At 35.8% G+C, this 16,223-nt stretch overlaps 1 protein-coding gene and 1 long non-coding RNA gene across 34 annotated transcripts in view; one reads left to right on the plus strand and one right to left on the minus strand.

The window, feature by feature from the left end:
- The window catches only part of RIMS2 (regulating synaptic membrane exocytosis 2), a 561,128-nt gene that overhangs the window by 494,988 nt on the left and 49,917 nt on the right, over nt 1–16,223 (plus strand). The window lies entirely within an intron of this gene.
- On the minus strand, nt 10,821–13,687 carry LOC103661535. The gene is made up of 3 exons (XR_568151.2): nt 13,531–13,687; nt 12,398–12,601; nt 10,821–10,964 (listed from the first exon to the last, which is right to left on the minus strand). It is a non-coding gene; the product is annotated as an uncharacterized LOC103661535 (long non-coding RNA).

A 16,223-nucleotide genomic window follows, 5' to 3' on the forward strand; every position in this document is an offset into this window, starting at 1 on the left:
TTTCTGTTCTCAGGAAATAATTATCTAACTCATTCCTATTAAGATAAAGAGTAGTTGGAAATACTTAGATCCCCTCTAGACGTGTTTGTATCTTTGGAATTGGAAAGTCTTAGACCCCAGTGGTAAAGCTACAAAGGTGGGATTTTAAGCATCAGTAAGTACAGAGTAAAGTTGGGAGAGGCAAAGAGTCTTCTATTTCCAGTATCATTCCCATAAGGATTCTATGATCTCTTTTCCATACCCAAGAGCACTTTTGAAGGGCTGTCATTTTTGTTACGTTAAAAGATGCATTGTTTGCTAAAATATCATTGTTTTAACGTAATGACTGTTCAGTAATTTTTCAAGTTGTGGAACAAACACAGAGACTTCTCTCTTCACAAGAACCAAGCCAAGCTGCCTGCTCCTCTTTATTCTAGGACAGGCATAAAATCTGGAGTTGTATTCCAAAACCAGCCCAGCTTCTCAAGACAGCAAGTTTATTCTGTCTCTTTGTCTCTTTGTCTCTCTCTTTGTCTGATACTTTTCAGTCTATAGTTCTGAGGCAGGAATTATATGAATCCTGAGAGTTCTTGGCCCCGTTGTTTCATATCTGTTAGTCTAACTTGCCTACATCTGTGCTATCTTGAATTGACCCCTGGCAGCATGTATCCCCTTACTTTTGGCTTCTTGGCTGGTACTGATTCATGCCCTTGCCTATTATCCTCAGCTCTCCAACTCTGGCTGCTTTTCCAAACTCATATCCAAAAAACTAAAGTAATGTGTAGATTCCCTAAACAATTCTCTTCCAATTCTAGTAACTCGCTGAATCAAGAACAATGTAGAAAGCTTCTCTGAATGTAAAATAACCTCGACCACCCACCACCATGACTATCACCACCAACATCATCATTCTAGCCAATTTGTTTCTGTGTCATTAGTCCCGGCCTGGCTTTAAGATCATGGTGGGCGTGGTTTGTTCTCTTAGGCTTTAAATCTGGGACTTGAAGCTATCGTTTTACTTACTCTCTCCTCCTTGCTGTGAAATTAGAGACCCTGTTTTCATAGTAACAGTAATAGTATCTCCATAGCTCTAGAGAGATAAACCTTTCCATAATGAAGAAAAAACAAACATATAATCATTTTTTAAAGGAAAACATTAAACAGAAATAATTGAATGACCATCACATTACTTCCAGCAAGCTTTCTCAATATTTCCATACTATATGGAAGTCATGTATACCTTTCAAGTTGTATCTGAAGAGGACAAATAACACATGGTTATGTATTGCTCTTATTATATCATTAGCAACCTTTACAAATATTTACTTACTAAAAGCAATATGGTTATTTTACATAGGTTAGAGATGTGACAAGTTGAACAAGTGAATCTATATTGAAATATGGAAGGCCAATGTACACATATGCATGGAATAGTTCTGTAAGTGAGTCAACTGTAATATATTTAAATATAATTTACTATAATTATGATAAATAATATACTATCATTTGCATTTAGATAATAATATACTATCATTGGCTTTTAAAGGAGGTAGCATTTTTGAAAACTTGAAATACTTTTCTCATTTAATAGAATAAGACAGGTATAAGATCATTTCATGAATGTGAAACCAAAGAAAAAATGTGAAGTGACTTTCTTGAGGTCTCCTAGTCATATTAATAATGAAGAAAAGATACAACCTAATTCATTGTTTAATAATGTAATTGCACTGCCTTTGTACTAGGAAATTTTCTTTTTATTTATTTATTTATTTATTCATTAATTCATTCATTTTTAAAGATTTCATTTTTAAATCATCTCTACACCCAATGTGGGGCTCAAACTTACAACCCTGAGATCAAGAGTTGCACGCTCCACCCACTGAGCCAGCCGGGTGCCCAGAAATTTTCTTTTTTAAATTCATAGCTATATTCTATATAGTAGCTACTTTCATAGGGAATGCATTAGGATGGAAATTTTATACACCTTATATGTAATGTCTTTACTTTTTTCAGAACTAAGCTGACTCCTTGCTTAGTAAGATCTCACAAATACATGCTTAATAATTTCTAGCTTTTATATGTCAATCAGATGAAGTGCTACTGGAAATTTTCCTAACACAAATGATTATAAAGGTAAAATAAATGTAAATGCTTAAAGGCAATCTCTTCAAATAGGCCACACAGGCAAAGAAGGAAGAATCACACGTTGTGTGCATAGATACAAGATAGTAACAGACCAAGGCAAAATGGAGACATTACTACTAATGCACTTCTTTGTGGGCCTCGCTTTCTTGGTTCTAGGCTTAAAGGAAGGTACCAAAGCTGCAGATAGGAATTGTAGTGACAGACGTAAGGTAATAACAGACTGTAGCAAGTGGTACTTAGTAATGTCTCCATAATGCGTTTCTCTTTGGACCTCATTATGCATCTTCAGGATTTTCTTGGCTAAACGCTCATTTCTTTCATTGAAGTATGGTTGACACACAATGTTATGTTCGTTTCAGGAGTACAAGGTAGTGATTCAACATCACTGTGTTACACTATGCTCGCCACAAGTGTAACTTCTGTCTGCCCTCATACAACGCTATTATGATACCATTGAGTGTATTTCCTATGCTGTACCTTTCATCCTGTGGTTTATTTATTCCATAACTGAAAGCCTATACCTCTCACTCCCCTTTGTCCATTTTGCCCATCCCCCCAGTTTCATCCCCTCTGGCAATTTGTTCTCTATATTTAGGAGTCTGCTTCTGCTTTATGTTTGGGGTTTTTTTAGATTCCATATATAAGTAAAATCATATGGTATTTGTCTTTCTTTGTCTGACTTATTTCATTTAGCATAATACCCTCCAGGTCCATTCTTGTTGCAAATGACAAGCTCTCGTTATTTTTTATGGCTGAGTAATATTCCATTGTGTAGATATACCACACCTTCTTTATCCATTCATCTGTCAATGGACACTGAGGTTTGCCCCCATATCTTGGCTGTTGTAAATAATGTTACAGTAAACACAGGGGTATGTATATCTTTTCAAATTAGTGTTTTCATTTTCTTTGGGTAAGTATCCAGTAGTGGGATTACGGAATCATATAGGAGATCTATTTTTAATTTTTTGAGGAAACTCTATACTGTTTTTCATGGTGCCTGCACCAATTTTCACTCCCCCCAACAGTGCACAAGGCTTCCTTTTTCGTCACGTTCTCACGTGCATTTGTCATTTCTTGTCTTTTTTTATACTAGCCATTCTGACAGGTGTGAGGTGATAACTCATTATAGTTTTGATTTGCATTTCCCTGAGGATGAGTGATGTTGAGCATCTTTACATGTGTCTGTTGGCCATCGGTATGTCTTCTTCAGAAAAATGTTTATTCAGGTCTTCTGCCCATTTTTAATTGAATTATGTGGGTTTTTTGCTGTTGTATAAATTCCTTATATATTTTGGATATTGATCCCTTATTGGATGTATCACTTGCAGATATCTTCTCCCATTTAGTTGGTTGCCTTTTTGTTTTGTTGATGGTTTCCTCTGCTGTGCAGAAGTTTTTTTATTTTGGTGTGGTACCAATAGTTTATTTTTGATTTTGTTTCCCTTGCCTTAGGAGACATATCTAGGAAAATGTTGCTACAGCTGATGTCAGAGAGATTGCTGTCTGTGTTTTCTTCTAGAAGTTGGGTTTGTTTGTTTTGGTAAAATGTAACGTTAAAATTGCATCAAAATGTGAACTAATTTGGGGAGAATTGGCACCTTTGTAATATCAGTTCTTACTATTCAGAGTCCTTGTAGGTCTCTCCATTGATTTAAGCCTTCTTTTCTGTCCTTCAATTGTATAATTTTTGTCCTATGTCTTTGGGACATAATTTGTTCATTTTATTCCTAGGTATTTTGCAAATTGTATTATTATAGTAAATACCATATTTTTTCAATTACATTTTCTCACTGGTTATTTTGGGTATTTCTTTATTAAAGTTATTAATTTAAATTGTGTTTTAAATATTCTGTCAAGCCACCTTATCGAACTCTGATTGGTACTAATATTTTTTCTCATTAATTCTACTAGTTTTCCCTTTAGTTTTTCCAAATACAACCCTAGATCTTCTGAAAATAGTACTTTACTCTCTTCCTCTAAGTGTACTTTGAAGGTGCATCTGTTGAGATTTATCACAGATTAATTGGAGCAGTGGCTTGAGATATGTTCAGAAATGTTATTGCATTTTTTCCCTGCTGGTCTAGAAAATGGCTCACTGCAAGGCTCTGCTTTTTAAAAAGGGGAGGGAGGAGAAGAAGCAATATTTTTTTCCTTCCTAACCCCACATCTATATTACATAAGTCATGCTGTCAAATAAGAAAGCAAAATTAAGTTTTCGTTTGTACTGCATCCTCTGTAGTTCTTTGAAGCAGAAACTTTAATCTATGATTCATTGCTTTTTAAGGTCACTGCACTATTTAATGTATTGATATGACATTGGGGCTGTTGCCAATCTAAGATCTATTTCTAGCTATCAATATTTTCAAAAGCATGAAAAAGTAAATTTTAAAAATGAATTAACAGAGTGACAGGAACAAGGGCAAAAGTAATCAGCAGCGGTATTTAGTAAGGGCTGCTAGGCCTCTGGCATTGTAACTTTGCTCATGTGGAAGTGTCACTGGTTAAAATGGGCAATATCAGACATCTTGAATAGAAATTATTTCACCAAAAGTGGCATTTCCCAAAGTGCATCCCACAGAGCAATAGACCTTTGGATGTCAACAGATGTTAAGCAGAAAAATAGGATTTCACGGTCAGATAAGTGGAGAAAATATGAGTTAAGCAGTTTTTTGTGTTAATGTTGTAAGTCTGAGTAGAGTTGACACACAATGTACATTAGTTTCAGGTGCACAACCCGGTGAGTCAGCATCTCTGTTAAGCTGCTCTCCCCACAGGTAAAGCTGCCTCTGTCACCGTATGGTGTCATTAAAATACCATTGACTGTGTGGGTTGGGTTTTTTTTTTTTTTTCCCTAATTGCAGCACTTCGTCAAGTCCTTTGTTATGTTTATGTGCTTCGTGACTTTTCAAAAGAAAAATAGAATGTGGCGTTTCCCCTGGCTCACTTTGACCAAGTAGCCTTTGTCTATGAAGCATATCTTGGAATCAGTATTCCTTGGACTCCTTTAGAAAACACTTAAATATTCTCAAACTTAAAGAGCAGCGTGTGTTTTTAAGAAACAGAGTTAGAAGAAATAGACAAAAAACTTTTCTCTATTTATTTGCATCTCTCTGGTTGCATTTTTCATTAAGTGGCTGACAAAGGACTCACGTGGCCTTCTTAGCTGTTTTATGTCTCCCTGCTCCATTCTTTTCACTGAATCATGAAGGCACCCTGCAGAACTAGGTCCTTGGTGAGGTAAGAGGTGTGGTAGGAAGAAAAAAGATGCGATGATGGAGAAAAGGAGTTAGGTGGGATAAAGTTGCAGTGATCTAGCCAGCGATGAATTGGTTTAATCTAACCTATGACATAAATGGGACTTGTAGATTTCAAACACATTGTGATGGTAAAACATAGTATGACTACTGTGGTTATTTTCAAATGTCCCAGATGTTGTTTATATAGAACCAGGGAGTTAACAGAGTAAGATTCATGCCACAGATAATGAAGGCTGCAACTACCAAAGACAGCAATTGAGAACATTTTACAAGAAGGGTCACTTATTTACAAAATAAAATTATTGATACACATATTAAGGGTAAAGGATATTGGGAAGGAGTCAAATAGGGCTCTGAGATTGTTGAGACAAGTGTATCCAAAAGAAATGTGAGCCACAGCTATAAATTTAAATTTTCCAGCAACCCTATTTAAAAAGTAAAAAGAAACAGGTGAAATTAATTGTAGTAATCTATTTTATTTAATCTACTCTCTTCAAAATATTATTTCAGCGTCATCAATAAAAATTATTAACGCTACTTTATATTCAGTTTTGCATACCAAGTGTTTGAATGCTGGTGTGCATTTTATGTTTGTAGTACATTTCGATTCAGCGGCCACATTTCAAGCACTCGGTCAGCGCATGTGGCTTGTGTCTGCCATGTGGGCCAGCGTAGCTTTAGACCCCACCACTCTGCAGAAGGGTGTCTTCTTGAGCCTTGGCTTCCTTATCTGTACAATGGAGATAATATCCATTTCAATGGGCTACTCTAAGGATCAAAATATAAAATGTATGTGAAGGTACTTTGTAAATTACTTACAAATAATGATGAGCACTTATAAGTCATGGAACAGTTGCAGCTGTTCTAGAGATGCAGCTAAAAGTACATTTCTCCTTGTAAACCTCAGAAAAAACGAAATAAATGAAGGCATTAACAATGAATCCATGAAAAGATGTAGAGGTAACTACAATTTTTACCCCACATTCAAGTTGTTTTGCTGTTCTACATTCTGTTCCGTCTGATGGAGTACAACCAAACAAAAATAAACCCTTCACATGCTACCTTCCCAAAGAATTAAATTATCAAAATGGTTGTCTTCATGGAAGAGTCGATACATTTTTTTTGTTTAATTATTTAATTCTGTACCCGTTATGAATTTGGCTGCCAAGAAGTTCAAAGTTATGTTTGAAATTCAACTATAACAATTAAGTTGGGCTTAAAGTAGTGTATTTCTACTCATTTACGTTTTATTATTTTTCATTCTTTTTTTCTGCTTTATTTTACCATTATTTTTTCCATTCATTCTTCTTCAGTAAACTCATATTTTGTAAAACCATTAATATAAATAAAACCAAAAGGATAAAAATAATTTAAAAAATAAAACCAAAGGTTGAGCTATTTTACAGATTTTTAAGATTAATGAGATTGACATTCAAATTAGACAATTCTGAAATATCAATCACACAGAAGGCAGAAGTTCCAGAATACCATGGAAAAAATAAACATTATTTTGAAAATAAACGCTTTTTTAAAGAAAAAAATTTAGTTATCAAGGAATATAGAGCTGACATGTTAGAAAATGCTACATTTTCCTTTAAACAAGTAAATTCTGGACAGCTCATCAGAGTATAAAAGAATATGATTTTGTTGGTGAGATCCACGGTTTTTACCAAAAGTAAGTAATGAGATATAATAGAATTAAATTTGTGGTCTATATTTGATAGTCTCATTAATTATAGGTATTTTCACCGTTAGAAGATTATTGGGGAAACAGTAAGTAGATACAGATATAAAAGAATAGATATTTTTAAAAGTCTGGACTAGAGTTAAAAACTGTGAAATCAGCCTACTTTTGGTAAAACTTCCTGTAACACTCAATATAGTCTTACATGATGGAGATCTATAAGGAGAAAACTGTTTCTTTAATTGGCATTGAAGTACCTTTTTTTTTGGTATGGACATGATCCATAAAGATTATGAAAACATGGGAAATTTCTAGGAGAAAAAAAAGGAAGCAGTGTACTATGTCTTAACTTGTATCCTACCTCAATTATATAGAAAAGATATATAATGTAGTTTTTTTTTTAACAGGTCATCTCTGCACAAGAGACAGAGTACAATACTATGACATGAAATTTAGGCACAGAGTTCCTGGGGCCCTGTGTTTTCTCAAGGTCATCATGTCTACATTCTCCTTAGATTGTTCATACTGAATTAGGTTATATGCTTCTCAAGTCGAAAGACTTTATCTTCTCTATAAACTATTATGTTTAAAGCATCTACACTCAACTTCACATGTAATTATTTTTTATGTAATTTGAGTTACTAGTCACACAGCTACATTAAAAACTGCTAGAGAGAAAGCTCCATTTATTATAATTCTTTTACCTACTTCATGATTCAAAAACAGTATATTTATTGGATAGTGTGAAAGATATTTCCTGCTTGATGTAAATACTGTTTCTGATAGTATCAAGACAAAAGCTCTCACTGGCTATAATCCTCAGTCTCTCTGATTTCTCTTTCGGTATCTGGGTTTGGAACTGTTTTCAAACAGATCAATGAAATTTTCAGTGGTTATTAGCAGTTGCTATTAAATGACATTTTATTTTATTTTATTTTGGTTAATTCTAAAAGATTCAGTAAAAAATTAAGATAATGTGATGTACTTCCTAGAAATCCCAGTAAATCAGAGATTGATTTGTGGAGATAATAAAGAACAAGTCAAATGAGACTCACCTACCTCTTTTAAGAAGTACTGTGTTTAGGAAACCTTTCGATATATAGGTACATACATATGGTAAGAAGTCAGATTCTAACAAAACTTTAAAATAGAAAAGAAAAAAACCCCAGAAAAGTCGTGGTCTGTGGAGTAGTTTTTTTGTTTTACTTCTGTTATTTTGGGTATACCCATAGTACTAGCTAGCATCTGTTCTGACTGGTGAGTTGTAAAATATTTCAGTGTTAACCCTGGTTTGTGTGAGGCATAATTGCCTCCATTATATCTTTTTATGCATATGAATAAATGAAAATGTGTTTAAATTTCTCCAGTTACATTTACATTTCACACCAGGAACCTAATTTCAACTCAATAACCCCTGAGAATAAAGCATAAAATCTTGCTTAAGCCAGTAATTAGTTACATTTCATAGTAAACAAAAATGATTCATTAAACTTTTATGTTTTTCCTTCCTGGTAATAGTGGGTTATGTATAAATTTTTAATTATCCTTGATCTCTATAGCCTTCGAAGCTATTACTTTAAGTCTTCATTTATTTTCTAATTAGAATGAAGAGCCATTCCCCATGTCTCCATGTTCTTTCCAAAGGGCCAAAGGCCATTCATCCTTTCTAGGTTTACCTGGATCAGTATTACCTGTAGCCCCAAATCCTGACAAATGCACTGAGGCAAGTAGTGAACAATACACTAAACGAGAGCCTTCAGCTTTGGAGATAGAAATAGAAATCACAGATTTGTCATTAAAACTCCAAATCAACAGCTCAAAGTTCAATTGTATTCTTCCTCACTAAGTATCTCCTTAGTTATCATTATTTCTACTGCTCTTTCCTCACCAAGGTCTGACTTCTTGCGTTGCCAGGGTGGGGAGTAGGGATAAAGAAAAAATTGGGGAAAATTAGTGATTCTCTTGGTCTGTAGGGCTGATTGCCAATGTTTCTCCATTCTCAGAACTTTAAGGACTCTTCATGGCCCTTCCTGTTAATATTCAGGTGTGTTGCCTTCCGTGTTAATGCCTTCCACCACTGACATCCCTTTTAAACCTCATCTACTCATAGGTTGCTGAGTTGTAGTGCAGAAATGTTCTACACATAAGGCCAGATTGTTTCCCTTATCTACATTAAAGAATATTTGATATCCCATCTCCTTGGCCTTTTACCTATTCCAGGACCAAGTCTTGATCCAAAAAAGCCCTTGTAGTCAGAAAAGGTCACACCCCCAGCATGATTCCAGTAATGTGCTGGTGTTCCCAAAGTGCGGGAAAGGACAGTATTTCAAAGGAAGATATATATATCTTGAAGGAAAATAGAGGAGAAAAGCTATTTCCATAAGGAGGTCTGGGGGAAAGAAAAGGATGAGAAGAAATAATATTGACAGACTGACAAATGAAACAAAACCATTATAGTGTCTCAAGTCTTGAGTTACATGATTTTAATACGCTTTCTCTTAGAAGAAGTCAAATGGTTGCCTTTGGAGAAAACTAATCTATGCAAAAGTTCTTTTTTTTTTAATGTTTTTTTATTATAGTATGTTAGTCACCATACAGTACATCCCCGGTTTCCGATGTAAAGTTCGATGATTCATTAGTTATGCAAAAGTTCTTATATGACTCTAGCCTTTTCCTTCATGGATTTCCTGAAGCAAACTCTTTGCAGAAACATAAGTGTGGAAAATATGTGTTCTTGTAAATTCCAGAAGAATTCAGTGTAGGCACTTAGTCCTTTGGTTTGTTGTTTGGGATTAGTTCCTCTTCACTGTGAGAATTTCTATTCAGTGCTTATGTGAACAATATAATGATGATAATCTATAGTATGTTTATGAATAAGTCTCAAAGAACATAATGATGTGACAGGCAAATCGTTTCCTGCTGCTAGTGAAATATCAATGCAGAGTTAAAATAGCCTTAGAAAATGAATCTGTAGGTGAAACTGAAGTATTTCAAAGCTGGAGTCTTTCATTCTATTACTGTGTTCAGATCTAGCTAAGAACTATATTTTCATTTAGATATGTACCTACTTGAAAGCTTGATCTCTTGCCCTCCATATCAAAAGCAACACATTGTGTAGTTCTTAAAGTTTTACTTGGTGGCATCAAGTCCATTTTATTTGGCTAGCGGTTTTTCTTTTATTCCTGAATCTTTATTGAATTACTTAAAACTCTTTTATGAGTAATTAAGGAAGTAAAATGTAATCATACTCTAGGTATGTTATTTATTATTTAGAAATCCTGAGATTCTGTAGAAGTAAGACCAGCCAGACCCTTTAAGACTTCACTTTTATTAAGTTATCAGGCTTGAATACAAAATGCTTCTCTTAACAGCAAATACCTTCCAACATCACAAATACTTCTTTGTCAGAAATTCTTATTACTAGAGGTTGAAATGATACAGAGCGTTTTTTAAAAACTTTTTTATTGTGAAATAATTACAAACTCACAGGAACCTGCAAAAATAATACAGAATGTCTCTTGTTCCCTTCATCCAACTTCCCCCAGTGGTGACAATATCTTTTATAAATATAGTATAATACCAAAACCAGGAAATCTAAATTGGTACAGCTGTGTTATAGACTACACATCTTAGATGTGATGAATGAAGGTGAGGAAGAATCTAGAAAATTTTCCATATTTGAGACTTATATGATATATTTAGTGGTTGTCTTACTTTACTTGGGTGGCCCAATCAAAATTCCATAGACCAGGTGGCTTAAACAACAGTAATTTATTTCTAACAGTTCCGGAGACTGGGTAGTCTGAGATCAAGGTGCCAGTCAATTTGGTTCTCTGGTGAGAGCTCTTTTCCTCTTGGCTTTCAGACGTCTGCCTTCTCAGTATGTCCTTTAATGCCTGAGGTGGTGGAGAGGGTGAAGAGAGAGAGAAATGAAGCAAGCTTTCTAATATTTCCTCTTTTAAGGCACAAATCCCATCATGAGGGCGCCACTGTCATCAAAACCTAATTACCTCCTGAAGGCCCTATCCCTACCTTGGGGGGTTAGTGCTTCAACATAGGAATTTGAATGAGGATACGGTTTAGTCCACAGTGGAAGCCTTTATCAAAATAGGGAATGTAGGTGAGGAGAGAAATACCATTTCCATCTTGGGAGTGATGATTTTTGAAATGCGTGTGGAGATAGGTAGGAGGTAACTGACACACCAGTCTAAAGTTTAGGGGGTTGGGTTGGGGTACAGATGTAAAATAGGAGATCTAGGAGTCATCAAAAATGAGAGTATTTATAGGATGGGAATTGACGGAACTTATCATATCTGTTCAATAGAACAATTCCTGGTTGGTAATGAAAATTATGGAAAGGAGAGTTCAACTTGGGTACCCCATTTGTGAGGAAAGGTTTCATTAAAGAAGTAGGACTTTGAGTTGTTTATTTAGATAGAATGTGTATGTCTGTGCATGTATAAAATCATCTACATATAGAGGCAATCTAAGTTTTTATGTAGAGTTATCTTGAGCTAAAAAGTCTTCAAGATTTCCAGGATTTTTCTTTTAATCAGTAGGTTAATTTTAATTGCTATGTATTCAAGTCACAAAGAGTAAATAATAGATGTATCTAGTGTCCATTATGTGCCAGACATGATAGAAGTCCTAGATAGTCAAATAGAAGTAAGATTTATACATTTACTATGCATGAAATACTCAAAATCTATCAAGCGAGGCAGATACAATGTGTGCCCAATCTGAGAGGTGTGAAATGATTAACATTTTTAGTAGGCATTGGAGGGGTGTGGTATCCAAATGAGAGTTTACTATATGCATGGGGAAAGGCTCACAATATGTAAGTTTTTTTTTTAAAAAAGGACACAAAATTATAGAGTATGATTCAATTTTCATTATAACTTAATTACAGATAATAAATATACCAAAATATAGATTCCTTCATTTAGGTAGTAAAACTATGAGGGGTTTTTTTTTTTTCAGTAGACTTTTCAATATTTTCCTGGTTTTCTACAATAAGTGTATCATGTTTTTAAAATTATACATTCTTGGGGCGTCTGGGTGGCTCCGTCAATTAAGCCTACTGCTCTTGATTTCAGCACAGGTCATGATCTTGGGGTCATGAGATTGAGCCCTGCTTTGGGCTCTGTGCTCAGCACAGAGTCTGCTTGTCCCTCTCCCTCCCCCTACTTGGGCAGTCTCTCTCTCAAATGAATAAACAAATAAATATAAAATGATGCATTCTTTTATATTCTTAAAGAAAAAAACAGCGGTTGAGTGGAGCAGGCCTGCCTAGTGCACATGGCTGCTCTTGTGAATTACAAATACTGACCTTTCGTAAGTATCCTCCACTGGTTTGCCCATGTCGACAGACTGCTCAGCCTTCACTCACTTTGCTTTTTGTCAGTTAAATTGTGCTTTTGTCTTCCAAAACATAAATTGTGAATTGGCTTTTTAATGATTACTTATTTAAAGAACAGTAAACCACCAGGCTTCTCTGTAAGGCATCCTATACAATAGCTGTTTCTATTAGAATCTAAGAAAGACAAAGAAGCCTCAAGTTAGTTTTCAAAGAAGGAACTGGAAACAAGCATCTTCTTTCTCCTGAAATTGTTTAAAGCTTTTGGCATTAGAAAAACATTCCAGCACCTGCATGCTTAGGTCTCTGATGGAGGATGAATCATTAGGTTTTTGTCATCAGGTCACTGATCTGTCTTCCTGACCTGGAGATGACACAAAACTGTACTCCCTTAGGTGTTTCCCTTTACCTCTGATACCTTCTTGCTGTTGGACTGGATCCATTATTTCTCCAGGGGTCCAAAAAAATGAAATCACCAGAACACCAGAAGATCCTAGCATAAACCCTGGAAAGTCCTGGCTAGATGTCAAAATGGAAAGCAAGGAATACATATATATATACTGAATGTATTTCAAATACACATTCCAAATATATATTCTAAATATACATTCCAAATGTGTATGTACTTCAAATACATATATATACACACACATTTAAATTATACATATTTTCCCCAAAGTGCTGAATAATGGCTACAAAATTATAACAAGATAGTATATACATATTTTTATGAACTATTGAATTATGAAACAAGCCAATTTTTAATAACATGAAACTCTGAAGACAAAGAAAAAACTCATTAATCACTTTGCTTCGGAGATCACAGAATACCAGAACTGAAAGTGACCATCTAATCCAACTACCCATTTGTTTCTTGAATTTTCTCATATCCTCTTCCAGGGTACTTGGCCTATGCTAAACACTTCCAGGGACAGGGAATTCACTTCTTAAATATAAGGATACCTACGCCATCTTTCCAAGAGCTTTAGTTATGATTCGTATCTGGCTTGCTGTGACTTCCATCCGTTCGTTAGTTGTACCCTTTGGCTCATGTAAACCTTCATATACAGTTTTTCCTATTTTAAAAGAAAGTTTTGATGTCTTACCTGAGTTTCCTTTTTAGTGTTTACCCTTTTTGTCTTTCCTGTTGAAGTTTCCAAATACTTTGATTCATTTCCTCCAAAGGTATTCAAGTTTGCACTGAGAAGTGAGTGGGGTCCTGAGCGTATGGGACTGCTTTATCGCAGAACGGCGTATCACCTATCAGAGCCCGTGGACGCCTTTGGGGAACTCCTTAACAGCCCAATCATTTCACAGATCATTTCAAAACATCAAAAATAAGAAAGATGCAGTTGCCACCGTTGGGTTTTGAGTTGTAGTGTGTTGCAACTAGTTTAAAGGCTATTGCTTTCTTAAACATTTGAGGAATGTTAGATTTAATCTCTCTCTTTTCTTCTTGTGAGTTTGACTTAATTTCTTCCTTCTCTGGGGTGGGAAACTATTGGGAGAGGGGGTCACACATAGGACTAAGCAAAGATATGCAGTCATTTCTGAAGAAGTACTGAAGGACACAAAGTTTATTACCTAAAATGCTCTGCTTTTGTGGGGGGCGTGTCTCTTTTAGCAGGATCTGATTTTCATTATTTGCTCTAAATAATAATTTAACCTATAAATTGAAATATAGTCTGTATTCCTATGAGATTTATGGTGGGCTTCTCAAGACAGTGATAATTAAGTCTGTCGTTTCAAGTCTTATTTTTATAAAGATTGTATGGCTTCTGACTGTGAAATGAATAGACTCTGCAAAAAAAAAAAATACAGCTGTTTGTAAATTCCCATTTCTATGAATCACCATACTCGACCTAATAAGTATTTTTGCAGTGAAAATAAACTTCTAATTCATCTAGTTCGTATATGTGGGTCTCAGGACCTTGTTTTATCAGACCAGATTTAGTAAAGTGAGACACTGCATACATGATCTGCACTTTTCCAGGGAACAGTTGAGCTTAAGACCAAAAGAGAAAGAGGTTTGTAGGGAAGTACACTGAAAATAGCACATGACTTAAAAGCCGCAAGAGATGATTTAGCAGCTTTAGCAGTTTCAAAGAAACTGTTGTTTACATGTAAATTACCTAGCATTGCCCAATCTTTAACCCTGTAATCTTCCATTGTTTCTAATCTGTTATTCACCAACGCAGTGGTGCAATGAGGAGTCGTTAGTTTAGAGCTGATCAGCACGACCCAATGGCAAAGTCCTCCTTAAGTAAATTACCCAGTGTCCTAGAAAATACATTCATTTCCCAAGAAGAGCAATATCCTCGAAAAATGTTTGTTCCCTGAAGAATTAATGTTCTAGTGAAAATGTTCACCGTAATACATGTGAACAACAACAATAAAATGTCGTTATACTGTCAGAGAGAAGCTCGGTGCTAATGAAGTTAAAGATTCCTTCTTTGGTAACTTAGTTGATTGGTAAGGGTTCTGTCACTTGCAGGCAGGAGGGAATGGCAGTTATGGATTCTGGCTGGAAATCGAGGAACAGTGGTATCTGCACTGCGAGGACAGGGACACTGGTCCCGCGAAGCGGGACCCTTTCGGGCAGGGCATGATTTAGTGCTAAGTGAAATACTGCGAAAGTGCACGCTTTATGAAAATGATAGTAAAGTCCTATTCCGAATGATTTTGTGATGTTATGTTACAAGCTGAAGGAAAACTCCCTGATAGAATTTCTGACTAAGAAGTTCCAATATAGGGACACCTGGGTAGCTCAGTCCTTAAGCGTCTGCCTTCAGCTCAGGGCGTGATCCTGGGGTCCTGGGATCTGAGCCCCGCATCGCATCGGGCTCCCTGCTCCGCGGGGAGCCTGCTTCTTCCTCTCCCACTCTCCCTGCTTGTGTTCCCTCTCTTGCTGGCTGTCCCTCTCTCTGTCAAATAAATAAATAAAAGCTTAAAAAAAAAAAAAAAAGAAGTTCCAATATAAGAGAGCATAAGGAAAATTATAATATGCAGACTTTAAATTTTGAAAGAGAGAAACATTTCTTGCTCTTCGAACAATAGTATTTCTTTGTCTTTCTGCTTTAAAAAAGCTGAAGATGAAAATCTTTCTTCTCTCTGTTTTAAATGTATTATCTAAGACTAAAGTGGCCCAGCTGGTGCCACACAGGAGTATCATTAAAAATAAAATTTCTGCTTGGTTTGCTTCACTTGAATGAAATAGAAGAACTTAACCTCTCTTGCGATGAAACCTGGAATTCAACACTGAAAAGATCCATGTGGAATTTTTTTCAAGATCCTAAATTCAGCTTTTGGTTTTTCTCTCTTTATGAGTCAGCCCAATATAAAAATGTGCATTCATTCATTCCTTCAACAGATATTCCTTGAACCCCTAATGTGGTCAAGCACAGTACCAGGTACTGAGTGTGAATAAGACCAAAACATGGTACCCACTGTCATGTGGATTGTGACCTAGCTGTAGAGACATGGAGTGTACAGTCACACTGTGGAGTGGTTGAAAGGGGGCAGTGCAAGGAGGAACTTGGAGAAACAGGGTGAAGGGAGGTCACACAGGTCCACACAGAGAGAAGACCTCCTCTCCTCTCCTCTCCTCTCCTCTCCTCTCCTCTCCTCTCTCTCCTAGCCTTTCCTCCCTCCCTCCCTCTCTTCAGTTCTCCCTCCCTCCTTCTTTAATCCCCTTTAACCTTTTCCTCCTCCATCTGTTAGAGTGGTTATTTTACTATGTTTAATGTGTACCTTCAGTGTACATATATGCTCTTGTGAAATGTGCAGTGTTTGTTGTTTT

This window comes from Ursus maritimus, unplaced genomic scaffold (assembly GCF_017311325.1).
Source record: "Ursus maritimus isolate PB19 unplaced genomic scaffold, ASM1731132v1 scaffold_9, whole genome shotgun sequence".
Lineage (NCBI taxonomy): Eukaryota > Metazoa > Chordata > Mammalia > Carnivora > Ursidae > Ursus > Ursus maritimus.